General features: G+C 44.1%; 1 long non-coding RNA gene across 1 annotated transcript; it reads right to left on the bottom strand.

Moving 5' to 3' along the window:
* Positions 1-12,523: 12,523 nt before the first annotated feature.
* Positions 12,524-18,281, bottom strand: LOC146438711 (uncharacterized). The gene is made up of 2 exons (XR_014852115.1): positions 18,116-18,281; positions 12,524-13,289 (listed from the first exon to the last, which is right to left on the bottom strand). It is a non-coding gene; the product is annotated as an uncharacterized LOC146438711 (long non-coding RNA).
* Between the last annotated feature and the right edge of the window lie 1,261 nt (positions 18,282-19,542).

The raw sequence follows: 19,542 nt of genomic DNA, 5'->3' as shown, positions 1-19,542 counted from the left end.
TTTTGAAGTGCTCAGAACCAAAAGGAAGAAAATACCAGTACTGACAAGCCTCATCTCACAGGTGGATCTTTCTTTGGTAAGTGTGGGAAATACCTGAGTATTTGCAAAGTGGCTGGAAGAGCTGGCCAAAGCCTGTAAAGGTGGTAGAGAACTTTGTAATAGGAGAGGGATGACTGGGAGAAAACTTCTCATCTTTTGCTAAAGGAAAAGAAAGGGCAGTTTTTGTGTTTTCCTTCTGGGTTGTGCATCCCAAAGGAACATTCCCCATTTTGGATGTAAATCCAGACTGGCAGGATTTAAACTGGTAAGTGTTAGTCTACCTGTGAGGTGGCTCATCTCAATGGATGAGTGTATTTTGAAATTCCTGAAAGGAGAGTTGATTTGACTGACACTGAAGGAGGGGTGGGACAACTTCTTGTTGCAGGGTTAACGTCAGCACAGAAAATGTCAGCATTCCTGTTAGGATCCAGATTCCTTAACTGAGGCTCCAATTGCCATTTTTGTGATGCTAGCTTCCATCCAGCAGCTACCATCAACATCAGTTTGCCTTGGGCTTTCACTTCAGTCACATCACCAATAATTTTGTCAGTGTGAGCAATCTGGATAATACAGAATGCGATTTGCATGGCAGGTATTGAAAAATTCAGATGTGGAAACCAGAAATCCTCAGTCTTTGTGCCACTGTGCCACACAAGCTCCTGCCTTTGGTGCACACAGCTGCTCCTGAGGAAATAGCTTGCCTGGGTGGCAGCTTCCCAGCTGCATCCTGGCGGGTTATTCCATCCTCTCAGGACCTCCATCCAAGGGCTGTGCAGAGACATTGGTGGTGATGCAGTGGCAGGCAGCTGAGGCAAAGCCACAAAGCCCATTTCATCCCTCAGGGGTTGTGCCAGCAGCTCCTGGTGTGCAGCACTCCTCCCATCACGGCGAGCAGGCAGCGATACCCCCCTGCCGCGCTTCATCCTGCTTTTTCAGACACAGCTGAACAGTCAGCAGTGTGACATGTCCAAGGCCACCCAGAATGAGCACAGAGCTTGGGATAGGATCCATGTCTCCTCACTCCCAAGCTCAAGGGGGGAGGTTTTGGCCTTTTTTTAAATTTTTTTTTAAGAACAAGACCTTCCTTCCTGTAGGTTGTTGAGCTCCCTGGCAGCAGCCATTGCAAGCAGCCCCGGCTTCGGCTCTGTACAAGAATGGACTGGGCACAATTTCCAAGAGATCCAAAGGCTGTCTGCTGGGACTCAGGGAGAGAGGCTTCCAATCCAAACAATGCAGAGAAAGCGTTATGCAAAATCGCCGCTCCATCCCCTTCCTTCCCACTCTTTCTCTTTGCATCGTGTTGACAGAGGATGTTTCTCCTGGCTGTGGCCTGGTTTCTGCTGCCCCCTCTATGTGAGATTCTGTGGCCCCCCAGGGGAGAAGTGCTGTTTCATAGAGAGGTTCAGCATTTCATAAATTGGCTTAAGTTCCCATGGGTGTGAAACCCAGCCTTCTCTTAAATATTCCATAAAGGAAGCTTGCCCAACCCACTAAAATAGATAGAGAAACAGAGAATTAATTAAATAACATTTTTTTTCTTGGACAATTCCAAGTGGTTTGTTTCAAGGAAATGGCTTTTGTTTTTCTTTTAGCTATTGAGTGCATAGATACTCTACGGGATCTCGCTGTGGGTGATGGAGTTGGAGGGCAACATCCACCTGCCCCAGCATTTCACCAGCCATGTGGCAGGGATGCCTCAGTCAGCTTAATAATAATGTGTGGCACAGGAAGAGAAGATTTAAATCCAAAGTCATATGCAAAAGAAAAGCCAAAGAAAATTTTCAATATGTCAAAACAGCATATTTTGACACTGTCAGAACTTCTCTTTGCTTTTTCATATGACTGTGGAAAAGTTTTCAGTTGAGGTGACATTTAATCTCTGAGAAGAAAGGCCTCCCTCAAAGCTTTTTCAGATAGTCCCAGAGGATATGATTCATTTCCTAATGAAATCCATTCTCTAATGGATTAAATACTATTCTCTTGGTTTTTAAAACACAGGAGGAGAACTAGAGAAAAGGAACAACTCCAGGTGCACACAGGCCTAAGTCCTGGTAACAGCTTTGCCACTTGGTCTGTTGTACTTAAAAACATCCCTTGGCACAGCCACTTTCCCCTGTTAAAAACAACAGAAACACCTTTTGCAGGAACCTGTTTATGGTGCTGACAGGAAGCACCAGGCTAACCAAAAATACATGTGGGCTGTATGGGAGCAGTGCTCCTCAACCCTTCACTTTGTCTGCAGTTGTGCTTGGCTGAGCCTGGTCAAAGGTTTTGCTCTGCTTTTCCACAACATTTATTTTTTCTAAATCAGAGAGCATGAATGACTAGGAATACCAGGGTCTTGAGATGCACTAAAGATATTTGACTTTTTGCAGGAGCTGTGCACCCAATCTCAAAAATCAGGCCCTTCTCCAGGGTTTGAAATCTGGCATTGAAAGAGCAGACCACCTTAAATCATTAGTCACTTCTGGAAATCTCAGCCAATTCTGTACAAAATGAGAAAACCTTCCGCTGAAAGTTAAAAGAACAATCCCTAAGTGGTTTTAGCAGCTACTGTGCGTCCCTGCTGTACTAAGTTATTTAACCTGAGACTAAGTTTCTTCCCAGGCTCCTAGCCCAACATGGCATGTTTTCTCTGCTGGAGATTCAGTTCTTGTACATCATGTAGTAAATATAAAAAAGGAGGTTTACAGCCCAGTGAATAGAGAAATCTCTTTCCAGGTCAATGCAAGAAATTATAGAGCATTGGAAAGCCCTAGTTTTATCTCCTGCCAAAGGAGGGATTAAGCTACAATGATTCCCAGGCCCAGGGTCTTTTTTTTTTTCCCTTTGCCTCTGCCTTCTTTGAGTGCAAATTGACAGAGACGAGTTTTCACTCCAAACAGCTGTCTGTTATTTGAATGGAGTCAGTTCCTAATCCCACACATGACTGCCATCAGAGGCTGCTGTAGTGGAAATGTTTCTAGTATCAAAACAAAGCCTCTGGCACAAAGATCTGTTTGAGAGGGCTCTGTGCATAACCTCTGCTTTCAAACACTATCTTTTCTCTGAAGGCACTTCTCTGCTGGCTACCAGACCAGTCATTACCCATTTAAGGGGTAGACTGTGGGGCAGTTCATGCAGAAGGGTGTGCGGGAAAGGCACTGGAGCCCTGCCAGGTCCACAGGGAGCATGGAACCCACCTGGCAGCAAGCACAGCACCCACCAGCACAGCTGGGGCAGCTGCCCAGGCAGAGCTCTGGTGGGGACATGCTGTCCCCAGGGACATGGGCTGCAGGGAGAGCCAGCACTGCCAGGAGTGGGGAGCACACCTGTGGGAGGAACTCCTCCACTCAGTGAGAGAGCAAGAAAGAAAGACTGTTCATGCTGTTTAGGTAGACTTTAGTAAAGCCTTTGACACTGTTTCCCACATCATTCCCCTGGAGACAACTGGCTTGGACAGGTGCTCTGTTCACTGGGCAAAAAACTGGCTGGAGGCAGTGGTGAACTGAGCCCAGGGAGTGGTGGGGAAGGGAGTTACATCCAGCTGGGACCATCACCAGTGGTGTTCCCCAGGGCTCAGTGCTGGGGCCAGTCCTGTTTAATGTCTTTATCAATGATCTGGTCAAGAGGACTGAGTACACATGCAGTTTGCAGATGACACCTGAGGGATCAATGGGGCAAGGCCAATGGTCCAGGGTCCAACAAGGCCAAATGTTGAGTCCTGCCCTGGGTCACAACAACCCCTGCAGTGCTACAGGCTGGGAAAGAGTGGCTGGAAAGGGCCTGGTGGAAAAGAACCTGAGGGTGTTGACTGACAGTGGCTGAACATGAGCCAGGTGTGCCCAGGTGGCCAAGAAGGCCAAAGGCACCTGGCCTGGATCAGCAATAGTGTGACCAGCAGGACCAGGGCAGTGACTGTCTTCCTGTACTCAGCACTGGTGAGGCTGCACCTCGAATTCTGTGTCCAGTTCTGAGCCTCTCAAGACAAGAAGGACATTGAGGTGCTGAAGCATGGCCAGAGAAGAACAGCAGAGCTGGGGAAGGGTCTGCAGCACAAGAGTGATGAGGAGCAGCTGAGGGAGCTGGGGGTGTTTAGCCTGGAGAAAGAAAGGCTCAGGGGAGACCTTCTTTCTCTCTACAACTACCTGACAGGAGGATGAAGCCATGTGGGGTCAGACTGCTCGCAAGTAACAAGTGACAGAACAAGAGGAAATGGCCTCAAGTTGTGCCAGGGGAGGTTTAGTTTGGATTTTGGGAATAATTTCTTCATTGAATGGACTGTCAAACATTGGGACAGGCTTTCCAGGGCAGAGGTGGAGTCACTAAACCTGGAGGTATTTAAAAGATATGTAGATGTTGCACTTGGGGATATGATCTAGTAGTGAACTTGGCAGTGCTGGGTTAATGTTTGGAGTCAATGATCAAAAATGATCTTTTCCAACTGTAATCATTCTATGACTCTATGAATTAAGAAAAGATGCACTCTATTTTGCATAATTATAAAGGAGAAAAATCACTATAAGATGCTCAAATGAAAATCAGTTGTTGGAATCCTTCTGTTTATTTTTTCTTTTAATGTGTGTTTTCCCTCCTTCAATTTTCATTTGGAAATTGGAGCTTCAAGTGAAGTGGGCTGAAATAATGAATGGGATTGTTCTGAGAATTGTAATTCCCAAAGATCAGTTGCTGGAAATGCTCATACCAACCATTAATACTAAAATGTCTAGGAGTTTAGGTAAAATAAACACTCTTGGTATTTCTCTAGTTACTTGCCAATCCATACTTGTTTTTCAAAAATTTGAAAGATTGAATTGAAAATGCTGACCTACACAGCATTTGATTCCAAAATGTTGTTGCCTTTGCTTGCCTCAAGTTAGGGAGGAATATCCCAGATGATGCCACTCACTTTGAGATGAGAACTAAGTTCCCTTTACTGCTTGTGATTACGATTTCCTTCCTGAATTTTAGCAAAGGATCTCCTCTTTGCCACATGCCCTATTTGTTAGACCATGACAACAGCACTTCTGTTGTTAAAAATTCTGTCCACTGATTCCACCAGGACCTGCTTCTCAGTATGTGCTCACACAGCAGTGGGGACACTGCACCTTCTCTTGGCCACGCTGATAAAAAGAAGACCTGTCACTGAGTTAAAAAGACACAGATGGAGACTGACCTTCCACTGGTGCTGCAGAAGACCAGCATGTCAAGTTTCTGAACAGATGCTTGAAAGCAGGACTAAACTAGCCAAATTTAAGTATTCAAAACTACATTTTCAGGTCAGGAGAGAGAATGAAAATTGCATCTCAACATCACAGAGCAGAGTTCAGGGAACACAAGGGACTTGCTGAGAGCTGCACAGAGATTCACATCAGGACTAGGGACATGCCTGGGCTCCAAATATGAGGTTGCCATTTCTGCTAGAAAGCACAGAAGGAAGAGATGCATCCCCCAATGCCAGAAAAACTCTGCTGGGCTGCAGTGCCTTTGCCTTCCTCAGAACATCCTTCACAGTGAAGTACAGCAGCATGACTCCCACCTCTCCCACAGCCAGATTTGCTTTGGTTCAGAGTGGGTCACGAAAATATTCTCTGCAGCCTCAGCTGTGCTCTTTGAAAGACCAAGATCTTTCCCTGCCCTTGCCCATGGTGTTGGAATTAAATGATCTTCAAGGTCCTTCCAACCCAAACTATTTTAGGATTCAGTGCAGGCAACCATGTTAAAGATAGGCACTGGAAGGGAAAAGAGATCAGTGAGGGGGAAATGGTACATAAATTGGCAAAACACACACAGTGGGAAGGGCTGGAGCTTGATGGGCCTTGACAGTGCTAGCACAGCCCTACAAAGGCATGTCGAGCACTTTAGATAATGAAAAGCTCGGTGCTGAAGCATGTCTCTCTAATTAATTACTGCATTTGGCAGAGTAACCCCTCTCAAATTGACTTAATGCTCAGTTCAAGAAGCTTTGGAAACTCTGGCAGGGTTGGCTCACCCTGCTGGTGGCTGCTATTGGGACCCTCCAAGGTGCCTGGCTGGCTGTCCCTGCCAGTGGCTGCGGCCAGTTGTACTTCCATGGTGGAAGGGAGGATCTGTTGAAGCAAAAAGCATGAAGAGACAGCTCAGAGAGGTTGGTAAGTAGTTACTGGCTTGTTGCAGTAGAGTACCTTTAGTTTAAAAGGGATGTTCCATCCCCTCCTTCACCTGCAGCTCTCAAACACACTGAACTCTTATTTGCAATAACACCTGCCTTGTGGGAAAACACCAACCAGAAACAGTTTTCAATCCAAGCTGAAAAGCTGCTGTCAGGAGCCCTAAAACAGCTAATGAGGAGCAATTTGGATGAGTCCCTTGGGAGGCTCCTGCAGGAGGTCACAGCTGGATCAGAACCACAGACATCTCCTGGGAGCTGCTGTGGAGAGGGAAGGGCAGCAGTGTGAGGATAGATGGAGATGATGAGCTCCAGACCCTGTCCTTGGGCCAAGCCATCAATTGCACCAACCCAGTGATCTCTGGTGCAAATCCAAGGAGAAAAGACTCTTGGGGTGGTGGGACACAAAGGTGCAGAAGGAGGAATGGAGATGATGGATGTCTTCTGCACAGTCAGCACAGTCTTATCTGTGGCCTTGGCAAAGGCAGAGAGGTGACAAAGCCAGAAATGTATGTTTGCATGTTTGTTCTTGTAGGAGAACAGAAATTTCCCTTTTCACTGCTGAAATAACTGACCATCTTGGAGATATGATCCATCCTGCTTTCATAACCAGTGACATGACTTCAAAACCAAATAATTCCCTTGCCTGAGAGTAAGGGGATTTTTCTCAAATCTCTGTCCTACATGACCTGTCCTGACACACCAGGAACAATGCCTAATGATGGTAAAAGGGCAAGAGCAAGTGGGGTTTCTGGAAAACAGGGACATCTCAGGCCAACCTCTCCACCAGACCCAGGATTTTTTGAAACTGTCCTTTAGCTGCTCTTTAACTTAGAGGATTGTCCATCTTCCTGTGTAAAGTACAAATAAAACCTTTTTGCATTTGACAGATTCGGTCTGAAGGCAGATATTGATGTCTATTGATCAATTCAATTGCCTCAGCAGATCACACCATCTGGAAAAGATAGATTATTTACATCTTCATTTTCTCACAGCTTGGGACAAAGTGATAGTAATGGGAGAGCATCCTTGGAAGTCAATGGAAACTTCAGACTTTACTCACTCTCACAGCTGTAGAAGTGGGACATTACCTCTAAAAAATGCTTTTTTAAGTGACAGGAAGTTTTTCTTTCCAAACAAGCAGCAATGTTCACTATGATGGCTTATTTGGGAGGTAAGTTTGGGCAGTTTTAATTTTTAACATTTTTCAGAATTTTATAGGAACATTTTATTTAACGTGGCAAAAATGTTTGAAGAAATAATTTAAATGAAAAATCGTTTTTGGACCATTCTCCATGTCCTCTCCCAGAGAAGACCTACCATAATCCACTGTGTTTCCAGGTCAGAACCTGACTGGCCTTTTGTATCACTTGAAAGAAGGGAAAATAGTCAAAGCCTCTTTGCAGAGTGGGCAGGAAGAGCAAAACTGATCTATTGTGTTGGAAATTTAAATTTTACTGTTGTAAGACAGGGAAGAAGCTTCAGCTATTCATCCTAGTTGTAGACTGAGAGACTGGCTCATATTTTTATTTCCTTCCCAAGCAGCTTTTCTGGTCTGTAGACCTTTCCAGATCATGTTCAAAATTCCTGTAACTGATGCCCCATTTGTGAGGCATCCCACAGGCTGAATCTACACTGCCATTATTTTGAGGGTATTTGCCTTTCCTGGGCCTTGCCAGGAACAGATAAGTGGAGATGGAGGGGATAGCATGAAATGCTTTGAGCAAATGCTTGCGTTAATGCACATCCCACAAGCCATGAATGCTCCAGGGGACCTTTGCCAAGGGTTGTTTAAAACCCTTTTTTTCCTGAGAAGCAACCCTTTTTCACCACCATGCTGGCCCCTCACAGCCCAACAGAGGGTTTAGGGTGACCTGGAAGGCACAGTGCTCTTGAGGGCATTGGACAAGGGGAGAATAAGGACTGGAGATTTCTGGATGGGACCTTGGATGGTCATGCCTGACCATGGAGGGGTAGGAGGATCCCTGTCCTCTCTGGGTGTGTTGTGTTTGCACTCACAGAGGGAAATGTGTGGGGCTTCCAGGAGGGATGTGCAGGAAAACAGGTTGCTGTGGGTAAGAACCTTCAGATAAAGACATCCCAGCTCTGTTTTCCTCCATGACCATCAATCCGCTTCTCATCTGTGTGCCTCTCCCTCGCTTCCCCTGCTTCAAAACAAAAGGCCTGTTTAGGGAATGCCAAAGTGCAATTGGATAAAGCCGAAAAAAAGCCATCATCTTTCCCCCTGCTCTTCTTAGGGTGTCTGAAAGGGCATGCTCAGCATGCAAAAAAAAACTGCTGACTTCACACTCCGCTGGAGAAGGCGATTTGAAACCAACAAAAATAATTGTCACTGTGTTTAGCCAGAGTCAATAAAAGCACTAAGGGCCTGGCAGTGTCAAACTGAGGAGAAAATAAATTGCTGGTTCATGAGCACTCCCTACAATGTATCCTGAAAAGAGGTTTTCTTTTCTTTCTCCTCAGAAAAAAATAAAAAAAGGAGAGGGAAAGGGAGAGAAGTGAGATGGGGGAGGGCCTGGCAACGTATATTTCATGTCTAATGATATTGTTTTAGTGGTGAGCAATAAAATGTGGGGTCTTGAATGATGGCATAGGAAAGGATAAATAAAAGCCCTGCTCACACTGATTGCCTGTTGGATCACATAGTAAATCTGAGGTAAAGTGTCTTATGCCTAGGGACAGGCAAAAAGGTTGCAAAAGCAATAGAGTGACACAACCTATCTTTTCCAAAATGCCTGAAGTTTTGGATGTCCAGCCTGAGACACAGTCAGGTCTGACTTCAGAACGGGAAGAGCTCAGCAAAGTCTCCAAATTGCTAACATGTTTTAGCCCTGAAAAAATGAAGGTGCCTAGTGCTACACCTAGAGGTGATCAGACCTGGAGGGATCACACTCTCTATAATCATGCTTGGTTTTACTTCCTAGCTTCACCAAACTCCCTAATAACATTGCCCCCCACTTTCAGGAATCTTGCCTCACCTAAAGCCACCAGCCACTTTTGAAAACCAAAGCCAAAACCAGAGTTCTAATAGTTTCCAGAGATCCTGGAAGCATGAGGAAAAGCCATGTTCAAGTGATTTTTTTTATTGAAGGTTTCAACAAAATTAAACGGAGCATGGTAGGATATAGAGATTAAAAAGTCAGGCAGAAAATACAGTGCTATTCATGCTTCCTTTTTTGTGTTTACCTTACACTGGTAACCTCTTAATTTAGCCCTGTTTTTCTTAGCACTGTTAGGTGCACAAAAGGAGGGACTTTATTTTCAACTCAAAGCTATGCCCTGGATGTTGTTAGACATCCACGCAGACCTTAAACATCCGTGGTATTTATGGGTCCACAACTACATGGGGTACAAAATAATCTTCTCTATGAAGAAGAACATATTTTAATTGTTTTAAGCCAAAAAACATTCATTCTGTGAGCTCAGAGTGATCTGATGAGCATGAAGGCAGCAGTTAACCCAGAGAGATGAGGATGAAAACTGGCAGCATGCAGAAGTGGGGATGGGGTTGAAATGAAGTGATCAGGCAGTGATCACTTTTTCTTTGGAAACATCCAAATGGATGGAAAGAGCTGGCCAGCAAGCACGGAGGGGAGCTGGGTTTCTGTGTCTCCATGGCCCATCTACCACAGAGACCTTGGTACCCCCAGGAAGGGAGGAATGTCTCCACCAAACAAACAGAGCTAGAAATGCCAACTTTTCTCTCACAGGGTAAGAGGTGTGCTTTGCTTGGAGAAGGTGACCACCATTTTCAACCTTGAGGCTGGATGTGTCCTGAAGATTGAACCAAAAAGCAGGTTGTTTTTCTCCTGTTCCCATCTGCCATCCCTTGGCTACCAACCCAGCTGGATTTCACAATGGCAAAATGAGTTTTCATAGAGAAAGGCAGAGTGCTGAACACAGCTGCCTGTCACTGGAAAATACTCGCTGCTGCATGCAAAACCTCGGATCACGTTTTTAATTAGATGTGACAGCTCGCGGTTCAAGCATGTGAGGAATTCCAGGCTGGATGAAAAGGGACCGGGCAGAGATCAATAGGGATAAAGAGCCAGCGATAAGGAGAAGGACCTGCTTAATCTTGTTTTTATCTCTGTTTATTTATCCTCTGTCAGTGGTGCTCTCCTGATCAAACACACAGGCATGTAGAATCCAGTGCACTTACTCCTCACGACATGACAATAACAACAGAGCTGGCGCTCACATCCCCATCCACTCCATGCCTTGGCAAACAGGCTCGTCTGCTGGCTGACACACAGCCCTGCTCGCTGCCCGTGTTTGCTCCCAGGCACTTATCGCCTCACCACGGCACTCAGCTCCAGCCTGGCTCCTTCCCCTGCCCTTCCATGATAACGAGTGTCACTCCTCTCCCACACCTTCCCACTTGACAACTTGTGTAGTGCCTGGGCTGGAGATCAGCGAAGCTGATCCAGGAGGTGTCAGAGAATTGAGGTGCTTGGGCTCTGTCTCCTGTTTTCACTCTGCAATTCATTTAATAATTTTGAGGTGTAGAAATCACAGTTTTCATTGCCCTTCAAAAAAGTCTCTCTGCAGTTGAGAGGGCAAGAAGCTGGGGGTCCTGGTGGAACTCAACAGGGGAGCACTGCATGCAAATCAAGACAGGACTGGGCACTTATTCATTCGACCTCGTTGTCAGGATTAAATGGGGATTTCATCTCTGATTTACACTCTTTCTGATGGCTCTGCTCTATTTCAACTCCAAATTTGGACCCAAAATATATTTCTCTGCTCTTGGGGTTTCACCAGGCTGTTTATACAAAGCAGGGTTGCTGGGCAGCCTCTTCAGTAGACAGACATGCAGGAAAACATGGCTGGGATTTTTGTGAGAAGTGGGGCCCGATATTGTTGTCTGTACCAGTGCCCTTTTCACTGTCTGAGTACATAAGCAAACCAAGCCCCAGGGTAATTGCTTGATTTAGAGTGGCTGAGGGTAGAGCTGGATTTTTGGAGAGCACACATGCTGTGACTCCAGAGGAGAAATAAGTCTCTACAGTACAGAATATATGGCAACCCAGACTTAGCCATATAGTCTCTGAGCTATCCCCAACCCTCCAGGCTTGTTGAATAAACCCAATTCAAGCAAGGATATTTTAAATATCATTTTATCTATTTCCATGATGATTTGTCTACCAAAAGTGTAACATGCCTTAACTTCTATTCAAGTGTTTTCCTACTCCAAGGCTGCACAAGGTAAAGTATTTCCAATATTGTCCTAATTCCCATCAATCCATACCTGCAAATTAGTAGGAAACATTAATCATCATAAATACGGGCACATCATAAGTTTAGCTTCCAGTCTGGGTCAATGTAGAGTGAGAATTTTGATGACATATTTAAGCACTTGCATTGGCAGTGACATTACCAAAATTGAATACAACACTTTCATACACCCAGATTAATTTCTTCCTAAACTTAGATATTTCATTGAAATACCCAAGTTAACCTTACTCAGTTTAGGCTGTTGCCGTAGTGTGCAGGGGTTGCCCAGGTTGAGTTGGTCTGCCTTAAATTTTTTTGTGGTGCCTCATTCTTTCTGCTATCTAAGGAGAAGACCTTGAGTGATTGTGTCCCTTGCTTAAATAACAACACTTGCAACAGATAAATCAGGTCAAGGCATTTTTACAAATTGCTTTTAACATCCTTGGCACCTTTGAGATAAGTAAAGGCTTCACAGGTGTTCTGTAGCAAGAGAGAAATACAGTTTGCTTTACAGTTTCCCAGTGCTCTGGGGACAGAGCATGTCTTTGAGATGGGACAGGCAGAATGCTGTTCATCTGTCCAAAATGGTTTAGAAAAACTCCTGTCAGGATCACTAGCCAACAAACAGCAGCAGGTTTAAAAAATGTAGGACTCCTAAGGTTGCTTCCATAGATGAGACTTGCAGCTGATGATGACCTTCCTGGGATCTGGATGCACTGGGAAGGAGCTGGGAGATTTAGGCTTGGACTGTTCCTTACCAACCCTCCTTTCTTATCTCTCCAAAACTTTCAAATTACATAATTTTTGGTATTATTTAGCCCTGGTCAGAAGAGAAATACAAGAATCAGATCTGACATTTAACTGCAGCACACAGGTTGAAATTTGGCCTATGCTCTCCCACAGTCTGAGCATATTGTCATTCAGAGTCCCCTGTTAGAAAAATAGAAGAAAGTTGTGAAATATGGATCTGAGTTCAGGTTCACATCCAGAACTCTTGGTGTATTCAAATCCAAGAGATGCAGAAACTAGGGGAAGGAAAAAAAAATGAGAGAGAGAGAGAAAATGGGGGAAAGTAAAGTGAAGAAGAAAGAGCAGAGAAAAAGTCTTTATCACAACCTGAAGAAGGCAAGGCAAAGCAGTTTATTAAATATTAATGATACATTAGTTTTTGGTTGAATGTTTCTTTCAGTTTTATCTTCTAACACCTTTGCCTGTATTATTCCTTTGTTCAGTCTAGAAATCTCTCAGTCTGCTACAGAAATATAGCTCCCCGCTGGTTTTTGAGTATAAGGTGCAGCAAGAAACACCTGCCAACTGTGTTTGCTCTCCCAGGGGTTCCAGTCTGGGCTCCTGTTGGCACTTTCTCCTCTTGGGTCTTCATCCATGGTTGGTATCTGTGAATATGCCAAGTGGGAGAAAAGTGTATTTTTGCTTGCCCTCATACAGTGGCACTTCTTGTCCCAGACACTCTGTGGCCATTTCTATTTTCTGACCTGGCATCTTTTCTCATCCTTTGGCCAGTTTGGAGCAGGGAACAGCTTTTCATTGCAAGTGAGTGGTGGTACAACGTGTTCAGCACAGAGCAGAGCTGTGCTGACAGAACAGACAAGGGTGTACACAATCATCTCTCCTGTGGAACTGGAGCCAGACAGGGACTAAGAAGGTCTTTTAAGAAGTATGTTTGTGTTACTGATGACCTTTTAGAAGAAATGCCTCTCCTGTCCCATTTCTTCAACCAAATTTGGCCTGCCTTGATGAGTGTGCAGCTGGGGTGATTGCTTTGCATCCAGTGGCAAGAGAAGCCTGACACTCCACAGCTGAATATGGTATTTGGAGAGCTAATTTCCTTCTTTTCCTGACAGGTCATGTTCTTTCCAATGTTTGCCTGTGTAAATGGAAGAAGGGATTTTTTTTACCTTTTTTTTTTTTTTTTAAGAGTGCTCCACTCACCTGATGCCCTGAATGAACTCAAAGTTTTATCAACTGGTTTCTGAAAATCAGACCTACTGATTTCCAATCACGACTGAATTCACCTGCAGCAAGCAAAATGCCTTTAAGCACAATTTCCATACTAAAAAGGGACTGTCCATGTTCACACTTGTGTGGATGATTCACAGGTGGTCCCATATGGGAAATGTGAGGAGCTTGTGTGTAAACCTGGTGTTTTCATCTTGACAACCACCAGAAGAAGCATCCTAAAACAAGTTTGTTTATAATAACGTATTGAAGTTTCTCCTAGATAGAGCAGAGGGGAAAGGAAGAACTTTCATTCCTAGACTTATGGGTGCTCTGAATATTGACTCAGATGCAAAGCACCTTAATTTAAACTGGTGTGGGGCTTAGGAGACCTGATTATTTACTTGTCACTGCTTTCCCACAATGTACGTCTAGGACTGTACCCCCAGGACAGGTTCCCCCACATCCAGCTCCTAGACTTACCAGTGTACTGTCTGGTGCTTCTTGGACAGGGATAGTGATTCTATGGCATGAGAAGGAAAAATAGTACCTCACTGAGTATGGTTCACCTGCTGTCATTTGGACATTTTTTAAAAATGCTCGAGGTGCTCAAAAGCCATATACAAGCCAAAGATGGGTAAGTGCAAATTAGGTGTAGGTACTTCTAATGCAGATGTCTAAGCAAAAGTGAGATTATTCCTGCCTCCTGAGCCCATCATTGTTACTCTGATTAACTACCTGATAATAATTTTCTGATTGTAATTCTGATTAACTACATGATAATATCCAGATTTAAAATCTCCAAGGGAGGGGCGGCAGATGTGTTTTGTATCTATTTGACATCAGCTCCTGACATGGATCAAATGCCCGTGGGAGGATGCTAGATACAAATTATACAGTATAAAGACTAAATAAAAGTATTGTTCAGGCTCATTGATTTTAGCTTTTTTTAAATACCTTTCTGTATTTTCAGGTAATTCTAAAATCACCAAAGTACCTTTGCCTTCTCTTGTCCTGTCTCTGAAACTGAAGGAAGAATTTGAAAATACTGAAATTGAGAGGACAGGCTACCCCAACATGTAAACTGGGCAGTGATGCCCTGGTGAGCAGATTGATCTTGAGAAAGTGAACTGATAAAGAATGAGTTTAAGAACTTTATAGTAGAGATAAGGAGGGATCTTCACATTATTCAATAAATCTCAAACTCCTGGTGATCCAGATGGTCCCTTTGCTCTTTTACTGATGTGTGACCATTACCAGAGATGTGTAGCCCATCAGTAAATCAACCTAAATACTTTGTTATAATAGTCCTCATTACAGAACATTGATAGATTAACTGTGCTCCATTTCAGTTTATGAGCAAAGCTCTTTGCTCTCCCTGGCAGTGTGATTAATGTGAGGTTCACATACTTAACATTAGAGATCAGTATTTATGGCCTTAAAAACATCAAGAAAAAAGCAAAATGTTTGCTCTGACAGCATATATAGTACAAGTGTCAAATCTTATCAAGGATACTCTCATCCATTATAGCTTCAAGAGGTGCTATCATTTACCAGGCTGACCCTGCAAACCTCGGAGCCTCATTGTAACATTCTCTGTATGGTAATCCAGTTAAGAGCAGAATGCAGCCTAAGTGAGACACAGCTTAACACTTTCATATGCTCAATAAAAACATTACTGGGAAAGAAATCATCAGCAAGCCAGACAAAGTCATCCTTCTCAAGGGGGAATGATGGAGTAACACTTAGCCAAGTAAAGTGATTTTCTACCTCCCTTGCTGTAGCAGCAAATTGCGAGCAGTGGTGCTGCTACTGATGTGTGGGTGGTGCAAATCTGAGGGCAAGGTTGAGGCATGGTCCAGGCCAAGCCACCACAACAACCTTTGCAATGATTAGACTTGTTTTCAGTGATGCTATTCTTTAATCCACGAGGCTGAAATTCAGCAGGGGCTTGCAAAAGAGTTATAATGTGTTTGCAATGCAGCTCGAAATCTTCAGGGAGCACAATCGCCATTTATGCTGAAATAATTTCTCTTATAGGCCTCAGAATACAAAATCTTGAGTGAGGGAAACAGTTTCATCTCGGGTTTGTATGTCCTGTTTCAAAGTCAAACTTCTCAGAAAGTCCTGGAATTCTCTGCGCCTCCCACACATCAGGGATGTGCCTGTAGTGGTCAGGATCTGCTTGAGGAGCTGCACTCTCAGTGGTTGCCATCACAACATGCTTCACAGATGAGCTCAGAGACAGCTTGACCAGGCTGATTTATTATTTGTCCTGTAGCAGGACAGGTGTTACTGAATGACTCAGACTGGCCCTATTCAGGAGATCAGTTAAGCACTCAAAGGCACTTAAACAGGCACATAATCACAGATATGCCTCAGTATCACTGACTGCAAGGAGACACCAACTTGCAGTCAGAGTCAAGCACATGCTTAAGCACCTTCATGAATCAGGGCCACTATTTGACCAAACTGCTTGTGGTATTTGTGAAAATACTGACAGATTGCAAAAGTTTCATTGACATAAGGCTGTGTGATTGTTTGTCCAGAAATGTGAAGGACTGTCACCCAGCTTTATTTCTTTGTCTGAACTGGTTCAAGAGCTAAGTCTCTCATGCTGAAGGTGAGGAACTGCAAAGTGCCCCAGTGTGCCTTGGTTTCAGTGTACATTTCAGTGGGTTTAAGGCATGCAGTGACATAGAGGTTCAGGAATTGTCATTTCTGGACGTGTCTTGCCATGTCTAAACCCAAAGAAACTGTGTGCAGGATAAGGTTGTGAACCGATAAAGTGCAAACAGCAGATAGGACTAAGTTTGGAAGGAAACCAAAATGACTTTGAAAATTTAACCAGCTTTATCCACAGGCCTGTACATCAAATGAACAGTCTGTTTCTCCAAGGGGAGACTAGCTGGCATCATACTACACTACCCAACTTCCATCCAACAGCAGATCCCACGCCAGAGCCTGCAGGCAGCATTGTTTCACATCAGCCCCATAATTTGAGGGTTAAAGTGCTATCTACTACTAGCTGGGAAGAGGGTTTGGATGCTTTCTGGTTTGGAAAAGTTTCCTTTTTGATGATAAAGAGCTCTCAAATTCAGCTGTGAGTTGTACTTAAATCACTACCTCTAAGTGCCTGGAGTCAGTGGCAGCTTTCCTGAGCTGTGGGGAGATGGGAGCTTACAAAATGTCTCCATTTGATGTAAGGGGGAGGGTTTGTTAAGGAGTACACATTTACCCAGAGATTTATTGGGGGAGAGGGCAGGCTTGTGCCAGACTTGAAAGAGAACATGCTTCTGTGAGATAAATTCATTTTCATGTTTATTTATCTAGAGTAGAAAAACGGTCCTGCCTAGTAGAGCATATGCTGGGCGTAATGAAAGACAAACGTCAGCTTTTGAAGGAAAACACCCATTCATCAAAGGACACGGAAGAACAAACAACTTGTTCATTAAAACACAATTGAAAGGTGGTTTCTCCTCTCCACTCCACCTGCTTTCCCAAGTTGGGGGCTGCATGGGAAACTGATGCTCTCTTCACTTTCTACTTACTCTCTGTCTTGGAGCAGATGAAAGGCTTTTTCCATCTCAAAGATGGGGGGAAAAAACCCCAAAACTTAGGCCCACAGTACTTCACAAGCTTGTTCTTCACTGTTTTGAAGAAGGCCACACCTGCATTCAGCTCGAGTCTGTTGTGACTGATCCTGGCTGAAGGACTGACTCTGTACCTGGGCCAAATTCTGGACAGCATTCTGCTCTCCGTGAGTCCTCGTGGTGGGTGCTGGAAGCTGGTAATGTGATACATCCCAAGGGTCCCTCTGAATAGGAGGAAGCAATCAAAACCCTCTACATTTTCCCAGGGTGGGAAAGCAATTTCCTCCTCCAGCTGTAAGACTGGGGCAGATTGAAAGGTCTCAGGGAAAGTAATTATGCCCCTTGATGAGTCTATCAGGAAGCTGAGACTGGCTCCTTGGTGTGAATAAACATTTTTATCTTTGACCTAAGTCTATGTATAAACCAACAAAAAGAAATCATCTTAGTGTGTCTAGAGCCTAATATACCTGCAAGTAACGTTGATTTCTTTTATGAAACATCATACATGTATATGGACATAAATAAGTAATAAGTAAAAGAATAAGGACAATAGCCAACCCATGTGGTAGGCATCCCAGATAAAGCCACCAATTTTTGAGCTCTGGCTCATGTAAATAATTTGCCACTGCTCTGCTCATTTTCTGTGATTTTTTTTTTTTTTTGGCCAGTCCTCAGTGAGGTTTTTGATTGTGTCTGTCATACTATCACTCATCTGCATCTCTGGAAGCCATAATTAATTAATGAATTAATTCCTGTAAAGCCATGAGAGAGAAATACAAGCTGTCCCTCCAGACCGACTTTTATTACTGCACATGAAAGCTCAAGAACAGAAAATTACTGAATCACTGGTTGATTTTTGCACACTTTTAACGTGAAGTCACAGTTCAGTTGAGTCTTTTAAAAACAAGTCAGTTGAGCCCAAAAGATCCTGTTTGCAGTTCCCACTTGTCAGTAATGACTTGCTGCTTAAAAAAAATACAGGAGACTTTGAGGCTCCTTTTTAAGTGTAGATTAGATATAAAAAGAAATGAGTGGAAGAAAGAAATTCTGTTTTGCACTTGGAATCTGCAGACTGGACCTGAGAAGAAACAATACAGCTCCAATCCGGGAACACCTTGTAAAACCAAAGTCTAGAAAAATGTACCTAGGTAAAATTACTCACCATCCCAATCGCAAAACATCAGTGTTGACATTTCTTTGGATGTAACTGGAAACTCAACAACGGTGATCCACTTTAGCTGGGGATTTTCTTAACCTATAAAGTTCAAGTAGCTGTTTCTTCTCCCCAGACCACTGATCTGGCTTTGCCGACTCTGAGACTAAATAGATGCCTTGTGTGAGTGACCTTATTGACAACGCCTGGCACAGAAGCTTTATTTTCAAAAAGTGAGCAAGCAGACACCCGGGTTTGACTTGTGACCTATTAATATATCTAGATGGGACACAGCAGGGCCACAGGCATCTCAAATGGTGCATTGGTTTGTTTGAACAGCATACTGCTCTGCACCCATGCACAGTCCAAGCCTGAGACTTGTGGGCCAGGAGGGAGCAGCAGTGTAAGCTGAACCAGCTGGGGGAGAGCTGGGGCAGGAAGAGGCAGACTCCTCTTTCTTTCTGTATATTTTTTTTTTTAAATTTTTTTTGGGTCAGCTCTTTTTTTCTGGTTCTCAGTCTGGGGAAGAATAATGTGGATGAACTCCCCAGCTGCATTGGCTCAGCTGTAGTGGTCATTATGTGTATGGGGTCACAAGCTCATCCCATTACACCTGTATGGAAAGGAGTAGCAACATTTTCATACTTCTCCTTCCACTTCAGCTCATCTACTGATCACCCAGGATGCTGTTAAGGAGAGGGGAGAACTAACAACTCTTTTATAGTTGATAGGGAGTGTGTTTATGCAAAAAACCTCAGCTATCCTCACCTATTTCTTCCATGTCCCATTGCAGTTACAGAGGATCTGTACTGGAGGGTGTTCCAGTCTGCTTTCATGCTGCTCACAGCTGTGAACCTTACAAGTCTGAGGTCTCACAATCCTGATTCGTATGACAGAGTGAGTGGGAGATATCTTGCCTGGCTCTAACCATGAAAAAAGGCTCAATCTTTGGTCTAACAAAGTCCCCACAATCAATGGAAGGAAAGACATTTTCCAATATACAGTAATTCCCATCTTTCTCAGCAGGGGATGATGGTACTCACCTCCCTTTACTGAATAGAAAACACCAGAAAACAATAACCTGCAAAGAGCAGAGGTTGTTTTGCTTTGCTTTTTATTGGCAAGCACACCAGACTGAGCTATGCTGGTAGATAATGTCCTCTGTCACAGCAGCTGCCAGGAGCAACCCCCCAGCCCCATTTGCAGAGCAGTTCTCATGAATGCCCTGTTGACAGCCTCTAGGAAAATCAGCCAAGGTACTTGATCCAGCCTGTTCAAATTTTGGGTGCAACTGACAAGTCTGAGCTTATTGAAGTGTCACAGACCAGATTTGCATGCTCCAATCTGCTGGAAGACACTAGGGCATGGCAAAAGTGCAGAGGTAGAAGAATGATCAGCTGGGGATTGGAACCTCATCCAGGGGTACAGCTGGGGCC

The sequence above is a fragment of the Lichenostomus cassidix genome, chromosome 4 (assembly GCF_008360975.1).
Source record: "Lichenostomus cassidix isolate B80296 chromosome 4, HeHo_3.0, whole genome shotgun sequence".
Taxonomy (NCBI): Eukaryota; Metazoa; Chordata; class Aves; order Passeriformes; family Meliphagidae; genus Lichenostomus; species Lichenostomus cassidix.
The sequence above is the reverse complement of the archived record's forward strand: the minus strand, read 5'-3'. Positions and strand labels throughout refer to the sequence as shown.